This window comes from Carettochelys insculpta, chromosome 25 (assembly GCF_033958435.1).
Source record: "Carettochelys insculpta isolate YL-2023 chromosome 25, ASM3395843v1, whole genome shotgun sequence".
Lineage (NCBI taxonomy): Eukaryota > Metazoa > Chordata > Testudines > Carettochelyidae > Carettochelys > Carettochelys insculpta.
In genome coordinates, this window is record NC_134161.1 from 7566711 (window position 1) to 7584619 (window position 17909).

The following is a 17909-nucleotide window of genomic DNA, read 5'->3' on the forward strand; positions in this document are numbered from 1 at the left end:
GATGGCAGGTAATTGCCCAGAGGAATGGAAAAAGCAGCTTTTAAAAAAATGGGCGCATCGGGTCTCCAGGTCACAGCTGTTTAATTCCAGAGACTGAGCTGAATGGTGAGTGAAATGAGTTTCTCTACATCTCATTAAAGGGCACCTCAGACATCACCAATTATATTGTTCTCCAGCTGGACAAGCTAAACTACCTCTTATTGCTGGTAAAACATTCCAGACAGCCCTGGAGACTGAACTCTTCTAATATTCCATGTGAAAGATACAGAATGAGTGATTGTACTGCAATTTTCCCATCTATTGTCCCAATCTCCATTGGCATTCTAGACCTTGAAGATGTGACCTCTTGTAGGACAGGATAACCCAGTGTCCTTGGTCCATTCAGTCCTGGGCCTCTAAGCTCAATTAGGGAACCCAGCTAGAGCTACTTGTGGTTATTTGTTTTTCCTTTGTCCATAAGCAGTTGGGATCAGACCCACCACATTTATTTCGAGAGCTAAATGTTCATAAATAAAACCATGTGCAGGATGGAAATTCTGTTTTGTAAAAGATCTCCAGAATTTTTGAAATGTTGGTTTCCTTTCAAATTGGAACAAAACTCACCTTCCAAAGCCCTAAAAGACCTTCCTGAAAAAAATAATCATTTGAAAGTAACATTAAAACAACAATTTTGCCATTGACTTTTTTATATTAGCTTTTCTACAGTGCAGCACATAAACAAATTTTAAACTAAAAGTTGATTTTAAAATGAACAATCAAAATGTTTCATTGCAAAAATGTCAAATTGGGCTGTTTAAATCTTGTGAGAAGTCCTTTTTCCCCCAAAAAGAAACTTCTGTGCAAAGTGTGTCCAATTTCAATGGAACTATTTTTTTCTGAAAGGGCGATGAAATGGGGGTAGATCCACTGGCCAACTTTTCTGACCCTCCTCCTTGATAGCAAAATTGTTGGAAGAACTTCACCTCTTCTGCCTTCCATGAGTATTCCATGATCAGATTGCAGTTTTCTCAAATATGTTTGCTCTGGCAAATTATTCCCTGTTTAGAATACTTTGTTGTGATGCTGGACAAAGAAACAAAGGACAAATGCCTCTAAATATCTGTCTCTTAAATAAAAGATGATGACGAACACGTTTTGGACGTGACCACCCTGGTTATATTTGAACTGGTGGCCAACTTTGTTGTTTAGTTTCTCTTTTTTTAAGATGATTTTTACTAAGATTATCAGTTTCATTGGATTGTTCCATAGTTACTATTGGGAGAGTGCAGAGGGGAAGAGAAGGTTGGTTTATTTCTTAATTAAATGCTAAAAGTTGTTCTCTATTTTTCTTGCAAAACATGTTTTATTTTTTTCATGTTGCAATGTGAATCTGCCACTTTTCATTCAAGAATGAAGCTGAAACTCTTTTTCCCCCGCTTGTGCAATTTCATAGGAGCCGGCAATACTACTAGAAACCTAGGTTAAGATCACAAGCTCTTGCTTTCTGCTGTCAGGGATTTTCTGGTCCTGCTTGCAAGCTAGGAGACTCTGTAGGGAACCAGGCAATCTGCACTCCTTCATTGTCAGTCTGCAGAGAGACAGTTTAGAGCTGGTGGCTTGCAAAATGTTTGCCTTCCTAAAGAAGCAGCCTGTTTTTGTGTCTTTTCTTGGGTTCCTTGTGTGTTAGGGTTCTGGAGTCAAAGAAATAAAGTAACCCTGCAACCTTTCAGAAAGACTGTTTTACCATTTTTAATCAAATTCTCTGTGCATATGCCATGAATATAACACAAACTGTATCAGACTAATGGCTCACTTAATCAGTGCAAGGTAATTTAGAGAACAATATAAAAGTTCCCATAATGGCCAGTTGTGAAATGATATGGGGAAGTTTCGTTCTCTTCATGAGCCATTCAGGCTTGAACTACATCTCTCTGAAGGCAATAGAAGACCTTCTGGTGATTTCTGTGGACTTCAGACCAACACCTTGGATGGCTGAACCATGAGAGTTTGTATCACTTGTACATTTTTATCCTAATTACTTGACCATACATTTTCCTGCTGTCCATGTAAGTGTTGAATCATTTCACTGATCTTAAATTTTTGCTGCGACAGTTCCTCATGACCGTGAGTTCCATTGGCTTGTTACATGTAAGGTAAAAAGAATTGACGATTTGTTGTCTTTTCATTAACTGGGATGTTGCTTTATGAGAAAGAGGATGCCATATGGTATCTCAGAGGCTTCTGTCATGTCTTCCCTTATTCAACTCCTTCCTACACTAGTCTAGTGATTAATCTTTTAAATCTCTCCTAATATGAAAGCCTTTCCAAGCTTCTGATTGTTTTCATCACCCCTCTTTGATTCCCTTGGCTATTTTCTCTTTCTGGTTTTGAAAGGGTAATAGGAAACTGAATGCAGAATTACAGGTGAGAACACACCATTGATGTACATATTGGAGTTGGTAATTTTCCCAGAGTCCTCCGCCCTTAATGCAGTCTAATGCTTTGGGGATTGTTTAATTTTTGTCTGTAATTTACTGTTCCTGTGTGTGGGGACTGAAGTTTCCAAGAAGCCTCCCATCCCCCCATACACACACACACACTTCTTGCTGAGTTTGAATATTTCAGACCAGGTGTTTCAGCTGCATTATGTTACTTTTTTCCGGATTCAATTTCACCTGCCAAGGTTGGGCATTACATACGGGAGGTCATACTCCATGATCTGGCACTCCCTTCTGATATAAAATTTTTGCGACTCTAGGATCAGGGCCTGAAGTTCCTCACAGCTCTCTTTACACTTGGTTGAGTTAAACAGCTTTGTGTTCTCTGCAGATTTTGCTAGTTCTGTCCATTTTCCCAAGCCTTAATCACTGATCCCAGTGTGTGTCCTGTGGGCGACCCATGACTGAACTCCCTCCATGTTGAAAGTTAATGCAAGGTGCAGGAATAAATGGTTGTCAGTTATCCAGTTGCCAATCCATGAGTAAACTTTTACTTTTAATGCATGTGACCACTTGGCTTTTTTAATTGCTAAAATCCTGACCAAGAAGCTAAGAGTTGGTTTGAGAGGGCCTTTTGTGGGAGGGATGTAATTTCCGGGTGGGGGCTGCAAGTCTAAATGAACTGCATCTATTAATTCTGCATTGTACACTAATTTGTTGATTTAGGACGAATTCCAGTGGGAGACATAATTTTTCCTTTTAGAAACTGTATTGAAGTTTGCGGTCTCTTCCCTCAATCCAGGCCAGGGTTTAGAGAGACTTGTGATATGACATCAGGCAGTCTGGGAGCTAGAAAACCAGAGGGCGCTACTGCCCTGTCCCCGGTCAGCAGCATCCAGACTCCCCATTATATTCATTGTAGTACAGGCCTCTTCTTTCTCTCCTGTGGGAGAAGTTGTGTTAGTTTATCACTCTGGTCATACTTATGTCGGACAAAAGTGCTGTTGGTTAATTTCACCCAGTCCTAGCTGTGAGTCAGCACCACAAAAAATCCTGCATATGGCCTGTGGATGGTTCAGCATCCACAATCCTTGATTCAAGAAGGATTTTCAGCGGAGCAGAGAAGCTTGAACGAGTTTCATTTTTGTCCCTCCGGGAGCCTCATCCAGCAGCCAGGAAAATTGCTGGAAAGGCTGCATCTGACTTCGAAGGCGCTCAGTGATTCCCAATACCCTGCCTCTCTAGGAAATGTCTTCAAGCCTCTCAGGGGATTGTTGACACCATCCTCAGCTGTGTGCCAATGAGATCCACGTACACCCACTTCATCAGTGAAAAACCAGAGGCACTTGGGTTGAAAAGTGCTTAGTGATCTTTGCCAAGGTAAATGAGCAGCAAGGAGGGCAAAGAGAGAAAGAGAAGAGTAATTTAAATAGCACTCTGTTTCTCATTTCGAAGTCAGCTCCAGGAGGGGCTGCTTTTCAGAGGGGGATGAAGGTTTCAATCCTATATGACAACTAAACCCAAGCAGTGCACCCTGGGGGTTTCTGTGACAGGGGCCAGCAGGCTCTGGAGCAGTGAGTCACAGTGTTTTCTCAGGCCCATTAAGGTCATCTCAGTATGTTTTTTATGAATTCAACTTGGCCATAAAAAAATTATTTCCAGGCTGGCCCTTGGCTTACAAGTTGCAGCTGAGAAGCAAAATGCCTTTAATTAAGGGCCAGCACCCACCTGACTTACACCAATTGGCCTTAAATCTGCATGGGTCTGTTTCTGCACTTGCATCCATATCAGTCTGGAGAAACTCTGTTGAATTTAACACCATTGCATTAGTGTAATGTGAGAACAGAATCAGGCTCAATCAGACCAGATTTGTAAGTGCTCGGTGCCTGTAGTCAGGGCAAAATTTACAAAAGCTCCCATTTAGGCAGCAAAAAGAGCCAGATTGCCAGGACTCCTGAGCCAGCAGTTCTCACTGTGAGGCTTGTGGCGAGATTTTTGATTGGTTTTCTGCCTAACGGGCTGCACTCCTCTGAAAATCTGGCCCCCTCTTGGGTGCTGAGCCCTCCTGGAAACTCTGGCTTGGGGATAAGTTTTTTCAAAATGACACAGCTGCCAAATGACACAGGTGCCAAAGCCTCATCTGAAAGTTAGACCAAAGCTCATTGACTTTCACTGAGAGTTGGGCTCTCCCAAGTCAAGCAGGTGCTTCTGAAAGTGTTACCCTGTACCCTTCCCTGCATCACTGAGGGCTGGTCTGCAGCACTTTAAGTGTAGATAACCCCAAGTATATACCTCAGAGGTGAGTGTGTGGGCATCTTTGTGGGAGTACACTCGTAGAGCCATAGATGTCAGTATAAATGGGACTGGGAGTTCCCCTTCTCCAATAATCCTATCTGGAATTTGGAATAAAGAGCTAATGCGGGCTTGGGAGTAGGTCACATTTCAAAGCCTTGTCATTACCGCTGTGCGTTGGACTGTGTCTGGCTCAGAGAAGAGGCCCTGAATAGCAAATCAAAAAGAGGTGCTAAAAGAGTATGTCAAAAATAGTTATGCCTGTTAGGGAGAAAAGGGCTTTGTGCCAGTCCATGGAGGAGAGGGATAGGAGAGAAATTCTTTCTCAGCCCAAACTTGGTTTTGTGGACAATGTCACGATGCCATCTGTACAAGAGGAAGAGCTGGCAATAGATCCGGGGCGGGGGGGTGTTTGCCTGCTGGGGGCAGACTGGTTACATGCCATGCAAGATGGGATAACACAATCAGCTGGCAGCTTTGCCTAATCTGGGGAAGGGAGTTGATCACAGGATACTGTGCCCACATGGCAGCTGGAAGACGTGACTCCCTGTTTGAACAGGCAGACAGGTGCTATCTCTGCTCAAGCTGGTGTCTTAAGCAATGTAGCCACATCAGCTCATCTGGCAGCTTAGAGTGGTTCCCCAAATCTGTACCTGAGTGGGTAAGATAGGTTTGTGCTTGGGCAGCTAACCTGAGTCTCTGCCTGGGCTGCTGCACCCATGCTGTTATTATTAGATGTCTGCTCAGGGACAGCTAACAAGCGTGGCCTGGCTCTCATCTCCGAGCTGTTGCATAGCTCTACCCCCTGTGCTCCACATCCTTACACTGAGCAAGAGCTGCAGTAGGTGCCACTTAGGATTTTTAATCCAGACTTTTTGCACATGATAAAAGTGACTTAAGTGCCTTGAAAGTCAATTATCGGAGGGGTAGCCATGTTAGTCTGGATCTGTAACAGCAACTAAGGGTCCTGTGGCACCTTATAGACTAACAGAAAAGTTTTGAGCATGAGCTTTCGTGAGCACAGACTCACTTCATCTGATGAAGTGAGTCTGTGCTCACGAAAGCTCATGCTCAAAACTTTTCTGTTAGTCTATAAGGTGCCACAGGACACTTTGTTGCTGTTGAAAGTCAACGAGACTGAGGCACCTACGCAACTCTGGTGTTTCTGGGAACGTTATTCACAACTACAGTCCCAGGCTGGTTCATTCCATTTACCTGGTGTTTACCTGTGTCCTCCCTATTTTCCACGGTGACTGAATCTTGCTTCTCTTGGGATCAGAAGGGCTGTGTGCTGCTAGAGAGAGGGGAGCTGACTTCCTCCTGGAGAAGGCTCTGCAATCCATCCTCTGAAGATTGTACGGTAGGATGGTTGGTAGTTCCACTAGAGTGATCACAGTGGTGACCTACGGTGGCAAGTAGTGTTGTAGCCTTACCCAGGCTAAATATTACCTTATTGCAGGGTTATCCCAGTGAAATCAATGGGCTAAGGTCCTATACAACACACAACAAGGTATCCACATATGGCCCTGAGGCTTTAGAATAAGAGCAAATTCCTGAAGCTCAACCAACCTATTGCAACTCAGTGTTCCTCAGTCTCATGGACGAAGGCCTATAAAGAGCTGAGATGCTACCTTCTGCTGAAGCTACGATCTTCGACTGGTTTCAGAGCAAAGCATCAAACAAAATGTGTTACCACGGTCCCATTCACTCCACTGCTGCATAACACCTGCCAGTGGCAGCCATGACTCTTGGCTTTGTACCACTATGTATAACATTTGCTGGGCACTGCTTTCTTCAGCCGCGCCCTGGTGATTACTGACAGGTGGGCAGTGCTTACTCGGGAGTGGGATGTGGGCTGAAAAATTTGTCTTATGCTGAGTGGGACATGCCGAGCGTAGAGAATTGTTCGTTTCTTTTATGTTTGGCTTTTTTATTTTTGTAGGTGTGTTGCTTTTATTTCGAAAGGGATAAATTGCAGCCAGGCTTTTCTTGTATCAATATTGTCTCGAATCATAAACCACATTGACGGAATGCGGAGATTTATGGAGCTGGCAGAAGGATCTTTGGATAATTGCAGGTTATGTGGTTCTTGAAGCTTTGCTTAAAAAGGAGCACGGAGGCCTCATCCCCCTCCCTGCTCCATTCCCCTTCTTAATTCCGGAACAACTTAACATGTAGGGCTGGGAAAGAGCTCCTGAGGTCATTGTAGCCACCCGCCAGCACTGAGGCGGGATAAAGATATTCAGACCATCTCTGACAGATCTTTATCTAACTTGTTCTCAAAAAATCTTGAGTGCGGAGGAAACTTCTACTTCCCTCGGCAACTTGTTCTAGTGCTTGATTATGACTAGAGTCGGAAAGGTTTTCCTCATATCCCACCTAAAACTCCCTTGATGCAAACTAGCTGATTACCATTTGTACTGGCCTCACTGGACATGGACAGCGGGCCAACACCCTCTCCAGGCCCCTGGGCAAGACGGCAGGGTCCCTGGAAGGGAAGGGAAGCAGCTTGGGCAGAGGGCGTGTGGCTGGGGCATCTAGCCCTCAGCGCCACCTGGACAGCGGCGCACGCCCACCCTCAGTGTGCCCAGAGCACACCAGGCAGTGATTTAAAGGGTTGGGTGCTCCAGGAGCTTTTGTATCACCCGGCCCTGGGGCAGTTGTCCCCTCACCCTCCTCCATGGGGCCTGGATATGGAGAACAATAGATCATCCTCTTTTAGAGCACCTTTATCCTTCTCACCACCCTCTTCAGAACCTCTTTTACTGATCTGAAGATAAGTACTTTCCCTTCAGCGTGCCCTGTTTTCTCATGCATCAGTCCCTCCTTTCCTCATGTGTCATGTTACCTACATACCTCCCTTCTTTTTTTCCATGTTCTCGTGGGCTGCCCCCATTTATGCATCTCCTTCTTACGGTGTCGCACCAGGAACAGGACCCTTTACTCCCACTGAGCAGAACAATTACCTCCTGCTTCTTACCTTTGCCATGCCTGCCAATACATCCCAGAGCTGAGATCAGGCTTTTTCACAATAGCAACTTTTAATGGGTTTCAGACTTGCAGTTAGGAATTCTACTTCTCCATTGCTCCCAGATGCGCTGCGCCTGGATGCGCACTTGCTGGTTCCCCGCCTGGGACAGCTAGGGTAACTTCGCTGCATAAAGGTATTCCAGATTGCTACTGTCCACCCCAGACTCACCCTGATGGGGTTAATGGAGAGCAGAAGAGCCAGTTCACCTAGGAGGCTGAAGGCTGAGGGGAAAGCTTGTTCAGAGGAAGCCTGCTCGTTCAGGACAAAAGCCAGCGAGCCAAGAGCAGGTGTGGGCTGCAGGAAGTTAGGCTGCAGTCCTTCCCTGGGAGAAGGGAGGGGTGTGAAGACGGGATAGAGACAAGTCGGCCATGGATGTTCCCTAGGAAGGAGTAGAGAGATTGACCAACCCCAGCAAGGCAGAGGGTGCTGGGGTAGGGAGCAGTCCAGGGTTTGAGCAGCAAGGCTGGGGACTAAACAGCCATTTACTTGGGCTGGAATGTGGAATCAAGAGTGGGCCCAGGTTCTCCTGCCTGTCACTCAGTAAGTGAACTTGAAAACTCCCTGGGATGCTGTGGGAGTGACAGACTGTGACCGAAAGTACCCTGGAAGGTGGAGAAAGATGAGCAATCGGGACAGATGGCTGAGTCACGCAGAGGACACTGCAGTTCCTGGAGTGAGAGAGGTGCTGCAGATCAGAGAGCATGACAGAGTGTAACCACGAGAAGGGGAGTCAATCTCACGAGCTAATCCTCAGAGCAGCCAATAGGAGGCGCCAGCCAAGCGGCGAATGGAGCACACTGCCAGCCTCGTACAACTGAGATTGAGATCTAGCAATTAAGCTATTAGAACTGCCTCTGTGGATCAAGTCCCTGGCCTGCTTTGTCCAGCAAAAGATGCTTCACAGGAAGGTGCAAGAAGTCAAACACCACTGCTGACAGGGCAAGCTACGCCTCACCATTTGCAGGTTGGTTACTCTCTGCTACATCAAGCTTTACATTCCCTTTAAAAAAGACTCCAGAAGTGTATCCTCCACATCGCATTTCCTCCATCTCAGGGGCTCAGTGTTCAGTGCCTGTCTCTTAATTGTCTTTTTTTTAATTTTGAATTGTGATTCACTTTTGAAGGATCAAAACGGTAATTAGAACCTAAACTGATGTAAGTTGTCATCGCCCCATCGAATTCAATGAAGTTACCCCCGATTACACCAGATGAGGTCCTCGACCACTGCATGTCAAACTGATGAGAGCCAAACAATGAATCCCAGTAAAATGGCACGTGCTGCTAGGAAACAAAACTGATCAAAACAGGAATTATTACATTACAGGAGCAATAGGTCCTCTGCAGCAAGTGAAAAAAAAACTGACACAAAAACAAAGCTAAGCCACACTGCTTCATGATGATTGACGTCCACAATTAAATGACAATTATGCTTCTATGTGTACAAATCACATGCTCCCCATAAAATGCCAGGAGACTGCCCTCATGACTGCTGTGGCTAATTACATATCTGTTAATTGCATCAATCATATACCTGCATATTCAGCAGGGGGTGGTCCTTGAGCTGCTCGTTGCAGAGTGACGGCAAGGACAGGGGAATAGGCTAGCTGAGAGTGGCTGCAATACCAGATTACTGCGTCCTCTGCCTCTACAGGTATTCAAGAGTAGTGTTCCCTGTATGCTGTGTGCTGGTATAGCCACTCAGGAGAGTCAGATGCGGCCCAACTGATTCAGTAGAGTGCCCACGGCTACTTTTTGTGTTTCTCTTGGTGGTGCACGTGCCTTGGTCGGGGCATGTACGAATTATTCCACATATGGAAAAAAATCTGCACCTGGATGAAAAGAATTAGGGGGAGCGTTGTTTGAGAGATGACTGCACAGCAATGCGCGTGAACATTCTCATCTCCTCTCAAACAGGTGGACAGCAAAATACACTTGCACGGGTAGCCATCCACACTCTTGCACACATGCTCATATCCAGTACGTGCGCATGCACACAAACCCCTGCTGTTAACCACCCGGGGTGAGCCCCAGTCTTTCTCTGCTAGTTCCATGTGATCCTGTTGGTTTTGGTTGGGTTACGCCGGTCAAAATCAAGGTAGAATTTGGTCTGCACATTCAGATCCTTACCTGAATGTGTGTATTTGCACAAAGCTCTTGCACTCGCAACATTTCTAGATTCAAACTTGCTCTCAGGAGCACACTTGCTCAGACCCACCCTCAACAATATACACTTACGTACACGTGTACAAATGCACACCATCTCATGCAAGGACCAAAAGTGGTTTTAGGGATAAGGCACTGTTTCAGGGCAAGTCTGGGTTAACTCTTGCACAGCTACAGGCTTCCTGTCTGACTTTAGGCAAGTCACTTTCCCTCTCTGGGCCCCTCTGAGATGGCAGTGAAAATACTCCCTTTGCCCCATCTAGTCATAAGCTTGTCAGGACAGGGACTGTTTCTTTCTGCATGTTGGTACAGCACCTAGCATAACAGGGCCTGATCTCACTCCATTTCCAGGTACTCCTGGAATACAACTGTAACCAGTGTGTGCCCCAGATGTGCAAATCCTTGCACTCGCATCCAGTCACAGATGTGCTGTCTCACACACAGTCATACAACACACTCATACAGAAGAAGGTGCAGTGAAGATACTGGAACACACATCCCTTCTGTGCCTGTTCCCTCACTGAACCCACTACGAAAGAACGATTATGTTGTGATCCTAAAGAGAAATTGAAAATCCCCTCTTTGCTGCTTTCGAAGCAAGCCTGGCCATTTTGCCTCTGCTTGTGAGTAGCCATATTCAATTTGTTCTCTGTCAGACTGGGCTGGTGACAGCAGCAGCCCAGTGCACTGCTGGACTGATTTATCGACCTTCATGCCAGTTTTTTAAGTTCCAAACCATGGGAAGTTCTGCTCACAGCTCAGCTCTCAAGACTGAAGAGTGGCCATCACACTCAGCCTCGTTTCATTCACCCCTGGTCTCTTCAGGGGATTGGCCCACTGGACACTCTGCAGGTTGGAGAAACATGCCCCTTTATGTGGTTCCTGAGCTAGGACTCAGTTCTGTCCCAAGCTCTTCATGCCCTGAGTACTTGAGGCTGGGCTGTTTTTAGCACTGTAGTGCCAGCCTGAGTCTGCAGACCAGTTGTCTCAAATTGGCTGCTGTGGGTTTTTGCTAGCCATGTAGATAGACCCGAGATGCTGCTGCAGTGCTAATTTAGGCTCCTAATAAACAAAAGGAGGGTGGAAGCCTGTGATATGCCCCAAGAGCCAGGGAAACAATAAAGGAGGAGATGTCCCCTGGGGACAATCTAGTTATCTCCATAGATGTCTCAGGCATAACTTGTACGGCAGTGAGGCCAGAGCAGAAAGCCATGTGCTGCCACATCAGCCTGGCCCTGCTTTGATGAGCCCCTGGAGAATGCAGAGCCGTTCAGACTGGCTCTGCTGACTTCTCATGTGACTCCTGCTACAGGGGACTTGATGTCAAATTGTCACAACAGCTCTAAGCTTTGTCCCCTTCCATGGCTGAGCCTGTATGTGGCCTCTGGACCTTGGCCTGATTGGTGAGATGAGCTTGCGAAGCTCTGGAAGGAGGCAGGCGGACTGTCTGGGCTTCCCTTATCACCCAAACGCAAATGGGGTTGGGGTTCTTTGTGCAGCCCCGTCAACGCAGGTGGGAGAAAGGGGACATTTGCCCCAGGCCCAGTGATTCATCACTAGCCCCCTGCCCCTTCCACCCAAGGGCCCTCCCCTTCTGGGAGCGCAGAACCGCCCTCCCCTCCACCTTGCCCAGGGGCCCAGCAATTCCATCAGCCCCTCTGTCTCCATGGCATGTCACCAACTCAGTTAACAGGTGGTGCTTGTTACACTCATGATCAAAAGTGCAAAGGCAGGCCTGTGGCACCAGATCCACACCCACAGCTCAAGGGTGTTTGAATCAAAGGAGGGGCAGGGAAAGGTGTGGGCTGGGGAGCTGCTAAGGTCCATCTCTAAAACATACCTTTTCCATCAGTAACTTTGGTGCATGTGCTAAGGAAAGAAGCCCCTTCTTCTGGGTCAGATATTTATATCCCATGCACCCATATCTTTCTCTTTCTGTCTCTTTTTTTCCCTGTCTAAAAAAAAGCCACCCCTGCCTTCTTCCAGAGCACGTTCTGTCCCCCTCATGGTCCTCCATTCTCTGGCACTGCATTTAGCTTCACCTCCCCTGGCTGCTGAAGAGTGCCTCATGTGTGTCTGGTTGTGCTGATCTCTGAAGCAGACGTACTAAGCCTACCAGGCTGACTCAGGCCGTGTGAGGCAGGACTGATGTGGGAAGATTTTTCTAATTGCACTCCCAGGGCAGTGCAGATTGAATTTGCTCATCCTTATCTAGATAAAGACTAGATCTCCAATACACGGCACCTCCGCTACAAAATTGCCAATTTATTTTCTCGCTCATTCGATAAGTTCGAGCTGAACAAGTTGTTCCCGCTTGCCCTCCTGGGGCACAAGTTCACCTCTCTCTCCTGAAACCCTGCAAGATTTTATTGCATCCTGTTCCAAGCTCTTCTCAGCCCTCCTTTTGATCTTCATAACAGAAACGTGCAAAGCTTTTAAACTTGATGTATAGGACCCAGCTACATACCTCCATGTTCACAGAACCATAAACTCATCGTGAAGTCAGCTGTACAATTATTCCCTTTCCCCACATCATGGAATAATCTGTTTTGTTATGGAGGGGTCTGACTATTGGCCCTTGCTGGAAACAGAATGACAGATTGGAGAAGAGGCTGTTCTCATCCGATCAATAACAATGTCTACCTTCCAGTCAGACAATACTGCACCGTACAGCTTGAACCTCTCCAGTCTGGCACCCTCAGGATCTGACCGGTGCCAAATGAGAGAATTTGCCAGACCACGGGAGGTCAATATTGTCCGGCACCATTACCAACACTTCAACTGCTTACTGGGCTCTTAGAAAACATGTAGGGGTAAATTACAGCTAAATAACAGCACAGAACACTGAGAGCCAGGACTGGTGGCTGCAAACAAGTTTTATGGGGTAGAGGGGAAACTTGTCCACACCCATGATAAGTGGTCATACAGCAAACTACAATCAAGCCGGATTAAAGATGATGTTGGATGAGACACTACCGGACTAGAGAGGTTCACCCTGCAAGTATATTATGAGGGTTTTGGATCATGATCCTTCTTCTGGGTCATTGGGCATTGATCACTTTCAGGATACAGGACCGGGAGAACCCTTCATCTCTTCTAGCACATTGCCTCTGCTACAACCCAGGCACAAGGGAAATGAGACCAGGAGTCTGCAGCCCTGGCTGTCTTGCCTCTCCATTTTGATTGCTTCCCTATAAAGTCGCTGCTAGGACCCTAATACTAATCTCAGCTATGCCAGTCTAAATCAGGAGCGACCCCAGTGAAGTCAGTGGGGTTACACCAGTGTCCAAGGAAGAGCAGAACATGGCCCTTAGTCTCCAGCCTGACTGTGCCACACATTTGCTGTTTCAAGTGCAGAACCTGGAGCTCTGGAGCCTTCATAAAGCTCTGACATTGGGTCACTGCCTGCAGCCCTTGGAGGTGGGCCAGCAGGAAAGGGTGGCAGCAATCTGTGTCCTGCATATCTTGAGGTTAATATCATGATTAAAATATTAAGAAAGCAAATGTCATCAAAGTGAAATATCGTGCCCCTGCCAGCATAAATCCAAAGGCAACTTCTAGTGGAATCTGACAGGTCACTCCAGAGACCACACTCCCCATCTCTCCAGGGAGAAATCACTCACCAGCGTAGCAAATGGACCCAGTCTGGTTAACTCTTCTCTCACTCACACTGGCTTCCCTGCTGGTAATTCTCTTGTCTTCAGTGGAGTTACTCCTGATTTGTTAAAGATCTCGTGCAATGGGGGGGTGGGGTTGCATATGTGTGCGTCTCATGCTAGGACAGGGGTTGGTAGAGGTCTTTCTCACTCTTTTGACCTTCTGCAATAAATCCTCAAGCAGCAGAGCTCTTGGTTTCTGTCTAATGCTGCGAAACGCCTCAATCTGGAGCTTGGTTCAAGAAGCCCCTTCAGGCTTCCTGGTGAACCATCTTCCAGGCCAGAAATGACCTTTCTCTGAACACTCAGACATTTTTTAGAAATCATAACGAATGGCTTAGGGCTTCCTTCCCCCTGCTACATGTTCTTCTACTGACTTGCATGTTAATTCAAACAAGCATTTCCTTAATTATGCACATGGCCTCACCAACTAATTTACCTCCTAGGAACATGTGTGTGTGCGCGCACGTGTGTGTGTAACCCGCGCACGTGTGTGGTTCACTATCCCATGTTGTGGCACTGAGACCATGTCACAGGGAAAGAATAAGTGTCCTCTACAGCCCAAGCCGAGAGGAAGCAGGCTTTTAGCTCAGACTGTAGAGGCGCCTTCATGACGCTCCAGAGGTCCCAGGCTCAAGGCTATTTGTGAGCAGTAACATGAATACGCGCATACACATAACCAGTAGCTTTTTTGTATTTAAAAAAAAGCAGAGAGGGTACCCACCTGGCTCCCCACCCCCAGCCAAACCCGTGGCGGGGGTGCTGAGGTGCCGGTATTCAGTACTGGCAAGTACCAGCACAGAAAAGCACTGCATATAGTATAATGTTTTGAGCAAGGCCCAAAAGCAGAACCACTGCTCTGAATATGACTGACCCGTGGCGAATGGGTTGGTTCGAATTCTGGTTTCGGATTTTAAGTTAATTACTAATTATTTTTAATCTATTTGTTTCAAGTGGAGTATTTCCTGGCAGTACCCACCATGGACCAGAACTCCATTATTCTAGGCCCAGTAGAGATGCACACTCAGAAGTTTATTCCCGTCCCTCAGAGTTTACAATCTTTGTACACCAAGAGACAACAGGTGGATATAGGCAAAGAGATGAGGAGCGCAATGAGGCTCGATTGGGCAACAACTACCCATTGCCAAGACTTTGTTGGCAAAGGCAGGGTTTGAAGGGCAATGAGCTTTGTGGATGATTGTGGGGAGTGCCCCCCACAAGCCTGAGGGAAAGCAGGAAAGGAAGCCTGAAAATATTTGTTTGAAAAATGTACCAGAGTGGTGGTGATGGCAGCTGGAGTTAAGGGCAGAGCTTCAGGGGGAGCTGACCTCTCAGTGGAAAACAAGGGGTGATCGGCAGGGTGAGGAGCTTTAAACCAATCTTTAACTATAAAACTTCAACCTGAAAAGCTGCTTATGTTAGCCTGTCTTTAGGGGGTAACGTCACAAGATCGAAGAGTTCGAGCCCCAAGATCCAATTCTGTCACAAACTTTCTTGGATTCAAGTTTTCAAAAGCAGACACTTATTTGGGATGAGTCAATAACAGCCCCCAATGGAGGGACACCAATGAGTGGTCACCTCTGATGATGCGGGTCTCGAACTCTTCCTTCCTCAGTTTCTTTGACTGTGAAATGGGGCATTAATACTTCACCTGCCTTTGCAAGGTAATTGGAGACTGTCAAGTGCTTGTCGCTAGACAGATTCAAACTGGGAAGAAGTGCAGATTATTGCTGGTGGAAGGGAGGCATCTCTGTTGCTTGAAACTTTTGAGTTAAAATTGGCTGCCTTTCTAAAGAGACACACTCTTACCATCTGTGCTACGCAAGAAGTCCAGCTAGGTGGCAATGGTTTCTTTTGGTCTTCCTGTCTATGACTCTGTCATCAAGGAAAATAATCCTTTCCTTTCTCTCGCATTTTTGTCCAAGGATCCCACATGTAAAACCTGTTCTTGTCAGTTTAATATCTGGTATGCTCTCTTTGTGAGCATAGTAAATTAAATGGATTTTTGAAGCTGGAATATCTTAGGGTGGTAAGTACCGAATGAGTTGCCTAGGGAAGATGTGGAATCTCCATCATTAGAGATCTTTTAAGAGCAGGTTGGATAAACACCTGTCAGGGATGATCTAGATGGTGCCTGGTCCAGCTTTGAGGGCAGAGGACTGTTCTAGTTTTCTATGAATGTGCTTTACAAATATTTCTAACTCATCAAAACTCACAACCTCCCTGTCGGCTGGGTGAGCAAATCCATTTGAATGTAACTATGCCATTTTCCCAGAGATACTTCCTACAGTGAGGGAAGGAGGATTTCCACTGCTGTTGGAACTTCCCCGCCGATGGTTGCTGAGTTGACGGGAGCATTCTTGACTTAAACTAGCTTTATCTATGCTGGGAGTGGTGATGGTGCAGCTGTCATGCTTAGGGATGGGGGCACTCTGGAGGCATTGTAACCACATCAACCTCCCTTCTTAAATGTAGCTTGAACCTAAGACCATGAGAGAGCCTCTTCCCAAATAAAGGACAGGCACACAGACAGAGCCAATGGACAGATGTTTATCTGTGTTCGGGATTCTCTCGGAGGAACAGCAGCATCAGGTTCTGTGAGCATGCAAAAGGCTAGGAGGAGAGATGATTTCCTAAGGGATATAGGAGTATGCAGCAGAAGCTGGTCAGGACTTAAACTGGTCTAGCTTTTACCACTGCAGAACAGAAGCATTACAGCTGACTTTCAGGTGGGTAAAGGTCTAACCCCAGCTGAATAAATTTGCAGAAGTATTTCTCCGGTGCATTCCCCCATCTGCTTTCTATGATCCCAGTTTAACAACCTGCATGTCAGTAAAGTAGCTGTATCCCTTTCCATTTGATAGCATCTAATTGGTTGTGGATAATCCTATATTAACTCTCCCGGCTGGATCAAAAGGCCCTTGCATGTCTCCGTCACGTCCCATCTCCACAGAAGGTTCTGTTATCATGTTTATGAGCAGCCACCACAGACAAGAAATTTGCATATAAATAACCTGCCAGCATAGAAAGTCAGAGAGAGGCACCTAGTAACTACTTCATTTATTACTCTGGAGAGAAGCAAAAGCAAATAGGCCACTGCAGCGGTCAGTTCTATCAAGGCAGATTCCTCTCCCACCACTGTTTTGTCCGCGCTGCTTCCCAGACCCAATAAAGAGGAATTTTTGTGTATATACCTAAAATATAACCAGACACATTTTATTATCTCCTTCCTGGTACGGGGGGGCGGGGAGGGGGCAAGGCAGTAACAGCTGATGCTCACTGTCAGAGTGTTAAGTCAAGGAGAGGGTGAGGGAGTCTTCACTTCATCTGATTGTCAGAGATGAGGCTGAAGGTAGTGAGGTTTCAGCCTGGAGCTTGCTCTGCCTTCCCTGTGCCTTGACGTGGGAAAAAGGATGGCCTTGTTGTGTAGGCAGCACAATGGGATTCAAAGGAACTGGAATCGCACCTGAGTCGGCTACAGGCACCTTGTGCGATGTTGGAGGAGTCCCCAAAGCTTCCCAAGTCTTCCTCTGTATATAGGGAGACAAGTCTGATTCTGGAGCCGCAGTTCTTACCACAGAAGTGGCAGGTGTCGGCAGCTGTTGGAGGGATACAGGGCAGTTTTTGCCACTCTTTTCTTCTTCACCTCTCCTCGTCTGCACTGGGAACGGTCCAAGGCAAGGTTCTCCCAAGTGTCGATGCTGATGCTGCACTTCATGGGTGCCTTTAGCATGGCCTTGTATTGGTTCCTCCAGCCCCCAACGCTCCTCTGTCCTTCCTCCAACTCGGAAAACACAATCTGTTTTGGGAAATGCTGATCAGACGTCTGAACCACGTGAGCAGGCCACGAGAGCATCCCAAATACAAACCGCAGAGTTGGAGGGGGCAGAGAAGAGCATCTGATTTCACGAGCCTGGAGGGTGCAGGTGTAACGTGGATGGTGATGCCCTCAGAGCAGGATTCTGGTGTCCAGCACAATGGGCTGGGTTCTTCTTCCTGCGTGTGGGTTGTTATGTGGCTGCCATGGCAACCAGAGCATCAGGGAACAGGCTGTAATGCCGTTGTGCGCAAAGCACTAATGGGGTTTGTTAGCACAATGTGATACATTTTAATAACGCAACTCGGAGGCTTGTGCCTCCAGCAGGAGCAGATGCACAATAGACCGTTTGCAGAGCACCATTAAACTTGAAAGCAAAGGCTCCCACAGAAGGGAACAGACTTGTGGTCAGTGTCTAAACCAGGCCGAGAACTGCTCAGCTCAGTAATCCAGAGGCAATAATGCCGCTACCAGTCCCTGTGGCCATTCCAGCCAGCGAGCCTGCATCTGTTTCTCCATTCCCAGGCTGGGGA

The 17909-nt window shown here is 46.8% G+C and overlaps 1 pseudogene; it reads left to right on the top strand.

Moving 5' to 3' along the window:
* Nucleotides 1-15457: 15457 nt before the first annotated feature.
* Nucleotides 15458-15581, top strand: LOC142001700 (U2 spliceosomal RNA; annotated as a pseudogene).
* Nucleotides 15582-17909: the final 2328 nt, after the last annotated feature.